The sequence below is a fragment of the Calidris pugnax genome, unplaced genomic scaffold, assembly GCF_001431845.1.
Source record: "Calidris pugnax isolate Ruff unplaced genomic scaffold, ASM143184v1 scaffold629, whole genome shotgun sequence".
Classification (NCBI taxonomy): domain Eukaryota; kingdom Metazoa; phylum Chordata; class Aves; order Charadriiformes; family Scolopacidae; genus Calidris; species Calidris pugnax.
In genome coordinates this window covers 108,335-114,334 of record NW_015093093.1, presented here as the reverse complement: position 1 = coordinate 114,334, position 6,000 = coordinate 108,335, and the positions used below count along the sequence as shown (strand labels likewise).

The window sequence follows — 6,000 nt, the reverse complement described above, 5'->3', positions numbered from 1 at the left end:
AGAGCAGAAGTGGACCTTGAAAGGAGCACAGGGCTTCTATTTCCGGACAAAGCCATAGCAGAACAGTTGCAGCTGAAACTGTGAAGGCTTTTCGTGGCTCTTCAGGTCGATTGCATGTTTTGGAATACAGTTGTTTGCGGTACTGGGAAACTGAATTTAGTTCCCTGCAGTCACTATTAAAGAAAGCAGTTTTCTGGAAGTCCCAGCTTAACCCAGTTGCTACAGTCTGCAATCTTGAGGCACTGAAATCCCATCTCCACTCAGTTTTCCACTGCGTGTAAAGGCCTCGCGTACCTCAGTGGTACGTTCTGCCACAAAGCTACCCTTGGCTTCATCTCAGTTTTTTAGCTAGTAATGTCCAGTCTCAACCAGGAGGTAGTAATGAGCTTTGCATTTGCATTGCATAGATACATGTGGTGAGAATGATGATGTCTGTTCTTTGGTGTCTTTCACCTCCACCCCATTTTTCTCTTTAGCTCAGCATGTCAAGATCCATAGACTGATGTGGTGTGTCTCTTGATGATGGTGCTGCACAAGTGAGTGATAATGCTCCATGCAACATGCTTACTGAAATGTTTAAGTTCATGTGAAAATATTTAAACATATGTGACCTTAATAGAGAGAAAAACAATTAAAAGCCAAGGAGAATAATGGTAAGAGTAGAGCTATGTGTTTACTTAAGTTTCAATTTTGAAATTTAGAGGGAATGAACACTGGACATGTATTTCTGAAAAGCACAAACTTTTTCCCCATATCATGTTGTCCTGGCAAGAGAGAATGAGTGTGTGTGCATGTAGCCCAGCATCCATGAGAAGCAAATAAGATTCTGTCTAGAATCTTAAGAATATTCTTAAGAATACAAATGCACACATCAGCATGCAGGACTCAGCCCATATTTGCATATAGCGTAATGCGACTTCAGTTCTGGTTTTTGGCCTAAGAACACTGTGTGTGCATGTAAAATATAATTAATGTAATGTTAGACCCTAGGGGAAAATTTTTATCTGACCTTTTATCAAGAGTAATTTTGGAAGCTGCCCAAAATGTGAAATCCCCTGAAGTTCTTCTAAAGGAGATGTTGATGAAAAAACACTTATGGGGATGTTGGTCTTAGATCTCTCAGAGGAAGAGAAACTTCAATGTGACTTTGCTCAAGGAAGCCTGGGTTTTGAAACTATTATCTGCCCAGAAATAAGGTAAAATAAAAGTCTAACTCTGTTGTGCTTACAATAACTAAACCTTAACCAAACCAAAAAAAAAAGCATGCAAAGTATTGTGTAGTGAGTGGCTTAAACTTTGCCTCTGGGGCAGATCACTGTACGTGTGCCTACGTGGTCACGTGCAGCTTTGATCCCACAGGTACAGCGCACTGTGAAATCAGTTGGAGAGGCTGCACGTCGTCCTGGTGTGGCTGTTCAGCTCTAAGGGAGAAGCCTATTTTATGCCTGTCTGGCTCAAAGCCTGGCTAGAGCAAGAATGGGACCCTCAAACCATGAGAAGTGGAAAGGGCTGTCTGTCCACCACCAGCTGAGCAACAGCGGGAGTACACAGTGAAGGATTTCACTCCCCCTTTCAGGTGAACCTTTAAAAGCCTTTGCTTCTCACTTGCCCAGTTCCTTTCCCCAGGGTGTGCTTTCTGGAGGTTCTGAGGGCAGCCTTTCATACGTGCGTAACTGTTTCAATTTCTCTTACAATGTCAGTGTTTTTAAAGCCATGCTTTTAGGTTGTAGAATATTGCCAGTGCCACTCAAACAACCAAACTGCTCTGATGTGCGTATGTGCGTATTTTGCTGGGACTTCTACTGACCGTTGTAGGATTATGTAAGCCTTGGCTAGAGTTCTCCTAATTTTTTTCATAGCATATATTGTAACTTAATAAAGCCTTACTTCCAGGCTTCTGTAGTGTAAAAGCTTTATGGTTCCACAAAATCTATATAGAAAATCTAGTAAAAAACAGTATTTTGTGTTTCTTCTAGCTTGGCTTCTTAAGGAAATTTATGTTTCTGAATGGTTTTAGGGCCAGAGCTAGATCGTTGAAGGCAACTGCGTTAGCCCTCGGGGTTACCTGGGTGTCTCCAGAGCAGTGTGTGTCAGGAAGAAAGGCAGCAAGGTAGGGATAGGTGATGCTTTTTAAATGTTTCCCCAAGAGCTCTCTAGAGAATGAATCTGTTGGCCAGTTTCTACTCAGTGGGGAGAGTACAGATACCTGAAATGGTGAAGTTCTTACCTGCTCCATGAAAATATAGCCACCCAAAGATGGGAAGCCGTTAAAGAAGAGCTGCAAGATATGCTCGTATGGGGTTAGACAGGAGTTCTTGTAGGAGAGAGTGACTCTAAGTGTTCCCTTCCTTTCTGAGAAGACCTTTAATCAGGGCATGAAAAGTCTCCCATGTGCCATTGATGCTTAGGACACACAGCCTTGCCTCAGCGTTGGTGCTGATGGAAGTACTCGTGTGCCATCCTTGGGCAGTTTGACTGAGCACTAGGAGGAAGGCCAGCATTGTACACGCAGTGTCCTTGTCCCCTTAGTACACTGCTGCACCAGGCATGCTGTCATGATACTTCAGTGGATTCTTTTTTTAAATTAACAGAGTATGAAGGTAGTCAAAAAAGAAAACACTGCCTCTGAACAGGTAAGATTATTTTCCTTGGCTCGTTTTTCTGAGTTAGCTTGAAGTTCAGCAAATCACGATAATCTCATAGCTCCACTTTGGGAGAAGAAAAAGACCAATGTCAATTCTGAAGACAGGGAAGAATAAATGTGACCTTAACGCACATCTGCCATTTCTGTAGAAGGGACAGGAATTTGCCCAGAAATCTGAATTTTTCATAGTACTTTTAATCCATTTCCAAATTCTGTTTCTTGCACAAAATAGCCCCAAAGCAGTATGAGTGTCTGTCCTTCTGGAGCAGATGGAAGCTCACTCCTGCTGCTGCTCTCACCCAGCCAGCTGCTGGGAGCTGGGCTCCCCATGTACCTGCACTTCCCTGGTGCTGTGCGTGGGTGAAAAAGCCGTGCTTTTTGAAACCAGTGTATGAGAGAAAGAGATGGGTTTCGAGCATGTTTGTGCTGAAATTAGCTCTTGTGAATAAACTTTTGAAGAAGCAGATCTGGCACCTGTCAGAGAAGTCAGAAAACTTGCTTGTCTGGCTGGGAAGAGGAAGAAACTCTGTTGGCAGTCTTGAGTCCCTTGGTAGAAGCATGGGAGAAGAGAGGAAGAAGTTCATTTTTTAAAATCTTCCTGATACAGTCTACATGTGTTCTCTTACCTGCTGCCTCCTTTGTTCTGCTAACTTTTTCCCTCCTTGCAAAATGTTTCCATGTGGGGAATAGTGAGATAGCACAGCATAGTCTAGCTAATGGCAATGTGTCATATATTTCTAATTTGGGGCTTTTCCATGCTCTGTAGAGGTTGCTTACAGAAGAATTGAATGCTTGGAGCATTTTCTTCATCTGTAAAGATATAGCAAACCCACGCTGTGTCACTTTTCCTGGGACTGCATGGTTAGAAAGGAAGGACCCACTTAGATGCTCTTGATGCAGCCAGGGCAGCCCTTGTTTCTAAAAGACAGCTGTGTTTAACTTTTTTCTGAATATAATAAATACCCATTGAGCCATTCTTTTTTTTTGGTCACAGCAATCTGCATTTAGTGCCACTGTAATCTCACATTGTAATGTAAAGGCAATAAAATGATTCCCATACAAGTCTGGAGAGAATCTGTGCTAATACCATTAAAATGGGCTTACCGAATCAAAACAAATGTGGCGTTAGTGTGTGGAAAGTGCATTTATGTGATTATAATGTTTCAGCAATAGGAGATTACTGTAGGAAGCAACTAATCCAAACCTAGAGAGACTTCCCATTACAAGTCCATTAAAATGACACAATGACTGAAGCGCAAGTTTTAGATGGGAAAAGCAGAAACACAAATCTTGTCATCAGTATTCGGGCAAAGCATGTAGTGAACTCAGTGGAGTTTTTACCAGAGTCAGGAATGCAGTACCATGATGCTTTCAGTAGCAAGTTTCTTTCCTATTAACAATACCTCTAGGAAAAATATTTACTTCTCCGATATTTAATAGTTAGCTAATGGTGAGAGTCGTATTTTATGTACCGTACAATTGGTGGTTGTCCAGAGTTTATTACAGAAATGTTAAGTTGTTGTTTCAAGGCCGTTGTGAAATAATGCAAGTTTTGGTTATACCTTAAAGCGATTCTCATATTTTCATCTGAAAATGTAATTTTCAGGAATTACCATGTATTTCTCTCTTTATACAGCACCTAGAGCAGAGAAGCCTGGTTCTGTGCAGGAGCACCTTGGCTCAGCACAATTTAGTGACTTCCAAAACCAAAATACTTTTTATTGCTAGATAAGAGCCTACGTGTTTATCTTTTTCATAGGAATCCACACCTTTCCCCTCCTTCTCAGACTGGGTTATGTCTCAGTAAATATGATTCACACATCTTATGTAGGACCATCTAAAATATACTTGCCTTGTCCAGGATTGTTTCTTGGCTCCCTCCATGTCGATGGAAGGAGGCCGTTATTACAGAAATGGCTTCTCCTGTTCTCCTACAGACGTTCCAAATAGACTGGATGAGTTGCCTATGGATATGTCTTTCCATCTCCACTATGAAAATGGTCTAGACAATTATTCTGTAGAAGACATACGTCATTTCAGATGGCTAAATGAGGTGATATGAATTTAGACATTGGTGTATGAAAGAAGAAACTTCCTTGAAAGAAAGGTCTGTGTAAAACATGGCATGCAAGTCATTAGTAAAGCACATCAACAGTGATTTCTGTAGCAACATCTACATGCTTAAATTAAGCCACAGTCCTTATTCCACTTAAAAGCTGCTTGCACCTAAAATCTGTTTTAAAGAAACTAATTACATTCTGGTTCCATCAAGTGAATCTTATTAGAAGTAATGTATCATTATAGCATAATCAGGGCGTGCTGTCTGTGTAAATGACAGTAGGGAAGGTAGCAGGACAGTGGTTTTAAAAATAGTCCAGTCACAGGGTGTTGGCTTTCTTTATTTTTCATAATTTTTTTATTAAAAGTGGAGGGTTTCTAAAACTGTGTTAGTAAGCAGGCACAGACATTAATATTAATCATATTTTTCATGCAGATAAAATTATGCCTACTTGAAATGCTGTTTGTGTCGGTTTCCGTTTTTGTGATGCTTCTTGTGTTTATGAAAATCCTTGGCCTCAGTCAGAAGGTTCAATAGTAGGCATTGGTTCTGTAAGCTCTGTATGTGTGCTATAATCTGAAATCTACAGTCAAAAAATCAACAGATTGGTAGCTGCTACAAAAGAAACCTGGCACTGGAACTGGTAATTTTACATGTTTCCTGCTGTTATAAATCAGAGACGGCAGCCTCGGGCCATAAGAAGATCTCTCACACCCCACCAAAGGTCCTTGCAGTGGTCAGGCCAGATTAATTGAGGGTAATCTAAATTACCTGTGTCAGAAAGGAATTAGTGGGAGCAAATGTTGAAAGTCAACTTTTTGTCAAAGTAGTAATCTGAAAGTGAGCAAAAATTCACATTCAATTAGTGTGACCTTTTTGAATAACCGCACTATTAAATAACTGAAAAACTGAAGTGGAAACCCGTTAAGGGAACAGACTGTAATCGCTTTGTGTCAAGTTTCATCAAAAGAATTTCAATACTTATGTATTTAATTAGACAACAAAATATTTATATAGGTTTGTTTTCCTAGCTTAATAAATGGATTTTAAAATTGCCAATGAACATGAGGAAAGACAAGTGCATCTCCAGTGCAGAGAGTGGTAACCACTCCTCATGCTCTCAGGGTTTTACTGCATCCCAGAGTGTAGATATTCAAAAACAAAATAAAAAAGGAAAAAAAAATGGAAAAAGGTAATGCAATTGCCCTAGAATTATCTTAGTCTCTTTGCTGTGCATATAAGAATGACTCAGATCATTGAACTTTCTCCAAAATAGTGGGTTGCTCTGTAGAGCAGC

General features: G+C 40.4%; 1 protein-coding gene across 2 annotated transcripts in view; it reads left to right on the top strand.

Moving 5' to 3' along the window:
* The first annotated feature begins 1,364 nt into the window (after nt 1-1,364).
* Nucleotides 1,365-6,000, top strand: part of PTER (phosphotriesterase related) — a 24,056-nt gene continuing 19,420 nt past the window's right edge. The window contains exon 1 of one of the 2 annotated variants that reach the window (XM_014962822.1): nt 1,365-1,576. The gene's annotated coding sequence lies outside the window, so the exon portion shown is untranslated. The remainder of the gene's footprint in view (nt 1,577-6,000) is intronic. The other variant, XM_014962820.1, reaches the window with a different exon arrangement.